Raw genomic sequence first — 11345 nt, 5'->3', positions numbered from 1 at the left:
TTACTAATATGCTGAAACAGTGTCACTATATGTCAAACCCAAGTTTCCAACGCACACGCCCCAAGACTCACTCAAGGGCGGTGCGTACTCCTATAGAATAGGAGATTTAATAAGTCTCTGAAGTTTAATAAGTCTCAGTAGTTTCAGAAGTTTCAACACACACGCCCCAAGACTCACTCAAGGGCGATGCGTACTCCTATAGAATAGGAGATTTAATAAGTCTCAGAAGTTTAATAAGTCTCAATAGTCTCAGTAGTCTCATAAGTTTCAACGCACACGCCCCAAGACTCACTCAAGGGCGGTGCGTACTCCTATAGAATAGGAGATTTAATAAGTCTCAGAAGTTTAATAAGTCTCAGAAGTTTAATAAGTCTCACAAGGTTAATGAGCATATAAACACGAAAAGTTTACATGGCATACGAGATTAACAAGCATCAAAATTGTTTCATGTTTAAAAACGGATAGAGTGTGCATATAACAAGTTTCAAGTGTTGCGTGTTTTGTATAGAATACATGTTGCACCCAAAAGTGATAAAATCAAAATGGGATCAAGTATACTCACCTTTGATTTCGTTGCGTGTTTCTTGGAAAAGAGAAGAATTGAATCCAAGGGATTACCCTATTGTGTTTGGGAATTCGTTAATACTAGTCGATGATTATGATGAAGTTAACGTTGAAACAAAAATAAGGTTTCAAGACTAATCTAGATTTCTAACATTGCTAATTAGGATGTTGAAAAATTTTGACAACGAAAATAGGCTATAATAACACTATGATTATTTGTGATAATAATATTTCATAACATACTTGATATATATATATAAAGTTTTGATTTAATATATATATTATTAATGATAAAATACTAATATATATATATGCTAATAAAATTTCTGTTTATTATATATAATAACATTTGGGTCAATACATTATTTATAAAAATACTGGTTTTTAATTAATAATATAGGGATTTTATTTACAAGGTTTGAATAAATATAAGACATATATTTCCTTTTAAAATTCTGAAAATAAATTAAATGTAAATCCAGAATTTTTAAGATTAAATAATAAGTCTGATTATTAAAGTCTAATAATAATACTGATTTTATAAAGAAAAATCAGATATAGTAATGTTATTAATAAAAACAGAATATATATAAAACTACTGAATTTAATGAACCTTATTTACATGGTTAAATAAATAATATGACAAATAAAAAAAATAAATATAAATTCCAGAATAATGAATCTGATTATTAAAGTTTAATAGTAATACTGATTTTATAAAGGAAATCAGATATAATAGTGTTAATAATATTAATAATAATAGAATATATAAAATAGAAAATAAAAACTATAAAAACAAAACAGAAAGAAAATAGAAACAGGGAATAACGCAGCGATCGGAAAGAAAAGAAAGTTACCGGCGATCGGCGACAGGCGGCGGTGGGTGGTCAGCGACGACAGGCGGCAGAGGGTGATTCCGGCTAGTTGCAGGCTTCCGGTGAATGCCGAGAGAGAAAGTGAGGGATCGAGTCGAGGTGATGGTGTGCGGGTTTCGGAGTGGAGAGGGCACCGGTATTTATAAGGTGTATTCGGGGTTCGGTAATTATGGTATAAAGGGTTGATTGGATCGTTTAATTTTGGAATGATCTTGATTGATTGGAAATCAAGATGATTGATCTTTGTTATGGTAATCAACCTGTTTCGCGAAGAAAAAGGAGGTCAACGGTGGGTCGTTATTTTTGGGCGGTTAAATGGGTTGGATTTTGAATTCGGAAATGTGTATAAGAGGAAATAAGAACCAAGTTTATCAGCTCCGGAAAGGAGGATAAACTGGTTAAGTCTTTGCTGTTTGAAGGTTGAGGTCGCGGGTTCGAGACTGACTAAGGGCGGTTCATACAAGAGAACCCCCTTTTTGTTTATCTTTTTGCCACTAACTGAACTAACTGAGTTTTCAAACTCAGTTAGCTGGTCCCTTTGTTAAACTTAACCAAGTTAGGCTTAACTTGGTTAATTTCAAGGTTGCAAGAGTTTAACTAACTTAGTTAGTTTAAACTAACTTAAAGCTAGTATAATTTGTTATTTATTTATTTATATATATATATATTTTTTTTATATTTTTTTTATATGATAAAAAAAATAATTTATTTATTGTTTGTTTAATACTAATAAATATCGTAGTTATCCGATTTAACCCAAATTTCTGGTAAACCACCGAATTAACGTACGAATTCCCGGTTTAGGGTAATCTCTTGATCACGTTTGTTTCGAGAGCCAAGATTTGAATATTTTTCCACTGTTTTTACGTGTTTAACATAGTTTGACGTGTTTTAACATGAAATAACATAATGTATTAAAACAAGCATATGGTCAAAACGATGCACTTTTTCATTATGATCCAAGTCTCGAAATACAAGATGGGGTAAAATGAGAGTACAACTGACTGAGATTAGAAAGTACAACCCATAAAGCTATAAATGGAAAGATCAAAAATACGAAATGTTACAGTCTCCCCTACTTTAGGAGATTTCGTCCTCGAAATCTAAGAGAAAAGACTGAAAGAAAAGACACAATGCAATTATTGGTCGAGGAAATATGAATGTTGAAGAACGAAGCTGATCGTGACGGTTTTTCCACTAGGGGTTGGCATCTTGAGTTTGGTTGGCATTGAGAGCTGGTGCTTTTGGGGCTGGTTGCTGTTCTTGATTCCATAGAGTACATTGTGGGCGAAGGTGTGTTGTGTCTCCACACTTGAAACATGCTCTAACATTGTTTGCTAGTTTAAGGTTTTGGGGAGCTTGCGGACAATGAGCATTATTATGACCAAAGCGGTTGCACGCAGTGCAATGGCGACATCTTACGTCGGTAGGGTGATGATAGCGGCAGGTGGTACACTGAGGATGAACCCCAGTGTATGGTTTTCTTGTGTTCTCTGGTGCACCAGGGTGTGGTTTAGCAGTAGGTACAATCGCGTTGCAGCCAGGGTTTTGAAACTTGCGTTTCTTACTCTCTCCATTACTTGATTGTTGGGTGATTTGGTGAGCCGGTTCAGCAGGGTGGGTTGCGTTGGCGGCTGCAGCAGCTTGTTTGTCTCGAACGCGATTGTTGTTCAAGCTGGCAGCAAGTCGATAGACAGCCTCGATGTTGTCGAGGCGGGCTGCCTCGATGGTGTCCCTCATGGCAGGAGGCAAACCATGGATGTACTTTTTGATCATACGATCAACGGTGAGGACTAGGTGGGGTACAACAAAGCTCAGCTGCTTGAAGCGGGTGGTGTACGCGAGGTTATCGTCTCCAATTTGCTTGAGGACCCAAAATTCTTCCTCAAGCTTCTGTTGCTCGTGAGGAGGGCAGAATTCCTCCATCATGAGCTGCTTCAATTCCTCCCATGACAATGCATATGCCAACTCGTTTGAGCGAATGTTCCTTTCATTCGTCCACCACTCTAGGGCTCTTGCTTGGAAGACACCAGTAGCACTACGTGTCTTGTGCTCATCAGGACATTCACTATTGATAAAGGTGACCTCTATGCTGTCGAACCATTCGAACATAGCGGTCACACCCTCTTGGCCAGTGAAGGGTTTAGGGTGACAAGAGGCGAAATGTTTGTAGTTAAAGGCAATGGGCTTAGGTTGGGCAACTTTGGAGTCGATGGAAAAGTTGGGGGTGTTGGAAGCTTGAATCTCAGTCACAACTTTGGGGATAAGACGAGCGAACTGCTTGGCCATAAATGCCATCATCTTCTTTTGAGAGCTGATTCTTGACTTTCTGGACGAGTGGGAAAGTTGGCGAGATGAAGACATCTACGAATTCGAAATGAAATGAGGATGAGACTTCGATCATAATGATTTTTTTTGAGAAAAATTTGTTTGATGCATGTAACACGTAGCACATTGTTTCACATTGTTTTTCACATAAGATAACATGAATAATATGTCATAGGTTTTCACATAGTGTAACATGTATAACGAAAGCACAATAAATTTAATTTGTTCACGAGGGAGTCTCATTTATTGTTTTAGGTTACGATAATAGTGCGAAATGTGGCTCCTAGCTAGAAATGAAGATAACGTTCAAACGTAAAACACATAATAATTGAGATAACATAAAAGAGATTTAACGTAAAATATGGATTGTCACGGAACGTAACGTATGACACTTCCAAAGTGAATCGAAGACCTTCTCGAATTAAGGAAACGTGCTTTGGCCTAATAGGTATTAGTACTCTCATCGATGGTCCCCAGGTAGGCAACGGGTCCTTAATGGATTTATACGAATGCCAAACCTAGACAGGACGTCCCGACTACCGGTACCTAACCCTTCCAGTTACTACACGTTCTTAATCGATTGGGAAATCGAGACTTTGGCGAGAGCGAAAATCGAGGAGTGGGACTAGTTAAACAAGATGCGAGTATCACCTCTAACTTGATAACATCGTACCCTAACGTGGTTGGTACTTATCAAAAGATAAGGGTCCACTAGAGTATGAAATGGAAAACTCCCATCAAGGTTTGGATATCACTCCTAACTTGAGGGTAGATTTCGTGCAAAATCAAAGTATAGCTGAGTGAAAATCATCACCAAGTGTGGGAATCACCCCGGTCTTGATGAATCATTTCGATTGTATTGTAAGAGTGTCTTCAAAGTCTCCAAGTGTGTATTGTGTTAACCTTAGGGAAGGCATGTATAATTTAGAAGTCCAAAAGAAAGTAGAGGGAAGCAAAGAAGATAGAAGGGAAGTTGTTTTAAGCAAACACATAGTGAGAAAGCTCTTAAACTATAGACTAGGCAAGGCATTCCTAATTCCCTATAGTTATGGCTCTGATACCAATCTGGTATCAGAGTACTCCTACTATAGGCTAGGCAAAAGTAAGGCAATCCTACCTAATTCCCTATAGTTATGGCTCTGATACCAATCTGTCACACCCCAACCGATGGCGGAAACATCGGGATGAGACGTACAAATTGCTCAAAACAACATAACACTAATTGTGACAATATAATTTAGATTCAATTTCATAAATTCTAAAATGTCATACATTGTTCAATAAACAAACAGGATTCCAACATAGTTATTTCTAGGTGTGTTTCTAAACCAGCCTAACTTGATTCTTGAATCTTGAACAATCAACCTGCAACATGTATTAAAATAACATCAACAAAAAGTTGGCGAGTATATAGGTTTGATACATAGCATAAAGTAGAATAAAAAGTTTAAATACTCATATCCAACATGAACAACATAATACAAGTTACTAATATGCTGAAACAGTGTCACTATATGTCAAACCCAAGTTTCCAACGCACACGCCCCAAGACTCACTCAAGGGCGGTGCGTACTCCTATAGAATAGGAGATTTAATAAGTCTCTGAAGTTTAATAAGTCTCAGTAGTTTCAGAAGTTTCAACACACACGCCCCAAAACTCACTCAAGGGCGATGCGTACTCCTATAGAATAGGAGATTTAATAAGTCTCAGAAGTTTAATAAGTCTCAATAGTCTCAGTAGTCTCATAAGTTTCAACGCACACGCCCCAAGACTCACTCAAGGGCGGTGCGTACTCCTATAGAATAGGAGATTTAATAAGTCTCAGAAGTTTAATAAGTCTCAGAAGTTTAATAAGTCTCACAAGGTTAATGAGCATATAAACACGAAAAGTTTACATGGCATACGAGATTAACAAGCATCAAAATTGTTTCATGTTTAAAAACGGATAGAGTGTGCATATAACAAGTTTCAAGTGTTGCGTGTTTTGTATAGAATACATGTTGCACCCAAAAGTGATAAAATCAAAATGGGATCAAGTATACTCACCTTTGATTTCGTTGCGTGTTTCTTGGAAAAGAGAAGAATTGAATCCAAGGGATTACCCTATTGTGTTTGGGAATTCGTTAATACTAGTCGATGATTATGATGAAGTTAACGTTGAAACAAAAATAAGGTTTCAAGACTAATCTAGATTTCTAACATTGCTAATTAGGATGTTGAAAAATTTTGACAACGAAAATAGGCTATAATAACACTATGATTATTTGTGATAATAATATTTCATAACATACTTGATATATATATATAAAGTTTTGATTTAATATATATATTATTAATGATAAAATACTAATATATATATATGCTAATAAAATTTCTGTTTATTATATATAATAACATTTGGGTCAATACATTATTTATAAAAATACTGGTTTTTAATTAATAATATAGGGATTTTATTTACAAGGTTTGAATAAATATAAGACATATATTTCCTTTTAAAATTCTGAAAATAAATTAAATGTAAATCCAGAATTTTTAAGATTAAATAATAAGTCTGATTATTAAAGTCTAATAATAATACTGATTTTATAAAGAAAAATCAGATATAGTAATGTTATTAATAAAAACAGAATATATATAAAACTACTGAATTTAATGAACCTTATTTACATGGTTAAATAAATAATATGACAAATAAAAAAAATAAATATAAATTCCAGAATAATGAATCTGATTATTAAAGTTTAATAGTAATACTGATTTTATAAAGGAAATCAGATATAATAGTGTTAATAATATTAATAATAATAGAATATATAAAATAGAAAATAAAAACTATAAAAACAAAACAGAAAGAAAATAGAAACAGGGAATAACGCAGCGATCGGAAAGAAAAGAAAGTTACCGGCGATCGGCGACAGGCGGCGGTGGGTGGTCAGCGACGACAGGCGGCAGAGGGTGATTCCGGCTAGTTGCAGGCTTCCGGTGAATGCCGAGAGAGAAAGTGAGGGATCGAGTCGAGGTGATGGTGTGCGGGTTTCGGAGTGGAGAGGGCACCGGTATTTATAAGGTGTATTCGGGGTTCGGTAATTATGGTATAAAGGGTTGATTGGATCGTTTAATTTTGGAATGATCTTGATTGATTGGAAATCAAGATGATTGATCTTTGTTATGGTAATCAACCTGTTTCGCGAAGAAAAAGGAGGTCAACGGTGGGTCGTTATTTTTGGGCGGTTAAATGGGTTGGATTTTGAATTCGGAAATGTGTATAAGAGGAAATAAGAACCAAGTTTATCAGCTCCGGAAAGGAGGATAAACTGGTTAAGTCTTTGCTGTTTGAAGGTTGAGGTCGCGGGTTCGAGACTGACTAAGGGCGGTTCATACAAGAGAACCCCCTTTTTGTTTATCTTTTTGCCACTAACTGAACTAACTGAGTTTTCAAACTCAGTTAGCTGGTCCCTTTGTTAAACTTAACCAAGTTAGGCTTAACTTGGTTAATTTCAAGGTTGCAAGAGTTTAACTAACTTAGTTAGTTTAAACTAACTTAAAGCTAGTATAATTTGTTATTTATTTATTTATATATATATATTTTTTTTATATTTTTTTTATATGATAAACAAAATAATTTATTTATTGTTTGTTTAATACTAATAAATATCGTAGTTATCCGATTTAACCCAAATTTCTGGTAAACCACCGAATTAACGTACGAATTCCCGGTTTAGGGTAATCTCTTGATCACGTTTGTTTCGAGAGCCAAGATTTGAATATTTTTCCACTGTTTTTACGTGTTTAACATAGTTTGACGTGTTTTAACATGAAATAACATAATGTATTAAAACAAGCATATGGTCAAAACGATGCACTTTTTCATTATGATCCAAGTCTCGAAATACAAGATGGGGTAAAATGAGAGTACAACTGACTGAGATTAGAAAGTACAACCCATAAAGCTATAAATGGAAAGATCAAAAATACGAAATGTTACATATGAATCGAAGTAATCGAATGTTTAATCGACGCGAAACGATTTACGACTGTGAATAGTAGGAAGTAACAATGCGATAAAGTTAATCAATCGATAATCAAGCCAATTAAATCATCAATCGAACTCGAAACTTGAACTATGTGAATTTGATTGTTATTATACGTGTGTGTGTGCCTTATGTGTTACTTGTGCATGTTTACTTTATGTATTGTGTGGTGATCAATCGAATCAAATCAAATCGAAACTCGAAACTCCATCGAATGCAATCGAAACCGAATTATGATGAATGGTTACGTAAAGATAGTATAGAATATAGATGCTTGTATGTAGATATAGTGGTGGGGACTGAAAGTAATTTGGATAGGAAACTCTATTGTACTCGTATCATCTTCAATCGAAATCGAAATATCAGAAATCGTCGCACCGAATGTTCGAACCAGGCTGTTGATCGATCAGGCTGGCAGCCGATCGAACAGCCCAGCCGATCGGACGGACTGTCCGATCGAGCAGGCTATCCGATCGGGATGCCTGGCTGATCGGCCAGCACTTTCCCCTTTTGGAAGCCTATAAATAGGCCTGTCATTGTCATTCTTTCCACTTTTGGAAACCCTCTGACCAACCAGCTCGTGCTCCCCTTCTTTTCTCCGATTTCTCTCGATTCCGGTAAGTTTTCATCCTAAATCTTGTACTTTCTTGATCAATACACACTCCAACACCTTTCTATATTTCAAATCTTGATTTCTAACCATGAAATAATCAAGATCTAAGCATTCTAGGATGATGTCATCATGGCGTTCTTCAAGAACATCATGTTTTGGCCTCATTCCACCATGAAAAGCTTGGATCTAACCGATTTCCACATAAACAAACTAAGATCTATCACAGATCTGAACTTTTACATGGTGTAAAGGATTGAAAGAAGGATTTCCAACTTTCTTTCAACTCTTTTACACTCAATGCCTTCAAACCGGTAGAAACGGAGCTTGAGCCGACTCACCAATCATTCTAATGGATGAGTGGTTCAAGATTCGGATTCTATCTACGAGGTTCACCGATTTCGGGTTAAACGTTGAACTGCTGTTCCGAACAATTCACCGGCCGGACTTGGGTGATTCCTGTCCGAGCAGGGGAAGCAAGTAAGAACGAAGGTTCCATGGTTCAGCTCGTTGTCATACTACCTCGATATAACGTCAAAAAAATCAGAACAGCCAAGTGTTAGACGAACAGGCCGACCAGGTCAGGATGCTGACCGAACGGTTAGGCTGTCCGAACGGACAGTCCAACCGATCGACCAGGCCAGCCGATCGGCTAGCATATGGCCCCACATTTTGATAATTTCATGAAGTATGGTATTGAACGAAGTAATGTCCGATCGAACGACTGATTGGTAAACATTACTCTTCGGATCATGAAATACTATGCTTCAACACTTAATCGATTTTCAACTCGTTCGACGTATTGGGTGCCGCCCGATCGAGCATACTGTCCGATCAGGTGACATCATGTTGAGGACTTACTACTGAAGTGTCTAACCGATCGGTTAAACCGACCGATCGAACGACCCGTTCGATCGATCGACCTGAAAGGTAAGAACACTTCAATGTTCTCAAATACTACAACGAAAACCTCAAAAGGACAAACCATCATACACAAACACATCCTACTCAAAGGAAGAAACAATCCACTCGAACAGTCCAACCGATCGGGCCTACCGGCCGATCGAACAGACTGTCCGAACGGACTGTCTAACCGAACGGTCAAGCCGTCCGATCGGACCTACCGTCTGATCGACCAGGCTGTTCGACCCAGCCTCACTTGTCTCCATTTTACGTGTACTCATCGTTATGCTATCGAACTATTCAGGCTAACCCTACTCTCAAGCGCTCCCTTCAATCCATCAATCAATCGCTGTGAGTATACTCCATCCCTTTTTGCTTTTAGCACTTTTGGGTGTTACATATGTTACTTATTTCAAAATACAAACGAACACACTACTCAATTATTTGAACGCTAACCGATTCGCATGTATTACGTGACTAAATGAATGCTTGTTGTTATGTTTACACGTGGAATGCTGTCTACCTGCCTTAACGACGTAGTACTATAGTTTGGACTCAGCACCCGTTCACACGAGGGTTGTTAAGGACAATTACTTGCATGGATTACAATGGTAATCATGTATTGCGAACTGTCTCGGACAGTCAACCCGCAGTCATTGGTATCGATAGATCCATGTCGATAATTAACATGCTTCGTTTTCCTCTGTGTACGTGCTGGTTATGCGTAAACTATTCGAACTCTATTATGCTATTATTAAACTTGTATGCTCAACTTTACATTATATATATTGACTTTATTTTAACGTATGTGACTGGCAATTAGGATGCTTATCTGCTAGGAAGGCGAGCTAGGAATAAGCGTCTAGAGCATAGTTGTCTGTAGATCCTGTCAGACCGAGTCTCTAGAAGCATTTGAACAATATTTATATTATTTATTTAAATCTGAGTTGCCGGAACAGAATATTTGGCTAGATGTTTATCTGTAATAACTTGTTTTATTATTTGGGATACGGTATGGGACGTATTATTTAAAGTAAATAGTGTTGATAGTTGTTATGGAAACTTCTGGACAATCTGTTTCGCTCAGTGCCATGCCCCGATGATTCCGCCATCGGTTGGGGTGTGGCAGCGCCTCTGCGCAAGCTTTGTTGTAGGCTGCCGCATGGGTAGTCTGTTGTTGGTAGTACCAGGTATGGAGATCCATTCCTGGGGGTATCACAGAACTGTACTGTGAAAAATCTGGTGTGAACACGGGGGGAGCGCCCCCTTGAGTAGGCCCCAAGTTTGCGGGGTTAAGGTTTTCCCCGGTAGCATTGTTTTGACGATCAGACATGATCTTCAAGAAAGAGAGAGATGTGAAAAAGCGCTAAGAGTAGCGGTGGGCGCCAATGATGAAACAGTGGTTAACCAAGGGAGGTTAATTCACTGGTCTCGTCAAGTAGGGTTAATCCCTTCTTTCTGAGGATCGGTGGCTAGATCGTCCACTGATCTGTCTCCTACACAAGGGAAACACACCGTGACTCGTAACAGGGAGGATGGGGTGGGTGGTGCTCCTAGTTACCATTCTCCGGCGTGAGAATCAGTAATTTGCTTGAAAGCAAAGTGTGTGATAGTAGTAGTAGTAGTAGTAGTGAGAGAGTTTGATAAGCGATGCCTCAAACCTGGTCTGGGATGGGTATTTATAGCCGAGGATTGAAGGAGGGCAATTGAGTGGCTAGACTGACAACGGGCAGCCCCTATGCAGGTGTGTCAGGCTTGTCGGTTATGGAGGTGACGCCTCGTCCTACTGCGGTGTCAGTCTGTTGCTTACGTGTGTATAACAACCCTCGGTAAAACCGACACCCTCATAATATTCCTGACACCCTAATATATCTTTAAATATATCAATATGTCTTTATATGCAACCCGTATGTGAAAACCGAGCCCAAATTAGAATATAATATATAAAATAAATTAAAAACAATAATTATTAAGCTGAGGCGGGCCGCGTAGGACCTCACCTCAACTTAACGCGGGCCGTATGAAGGTGT

Source organism: Helianthus annuus, chromosome 5 (assembly GCF_002127325.2).
Source record: "Helianthus annuus cultivar XRQ/B chromosome 5, HanXRQr2.0-SUNRISE, whole genome shotgun sequence".
In the NCBI taxonomy this organism is placed as follows: Eukaryota; Viridiplantae; Streptophyta; class Magnoliopsida; order Asterales; family Asteraceae; genus Helianthus; species Helianthus annuus.
This window is presented reverse-complemented; position numbering follows the sequence as displayed.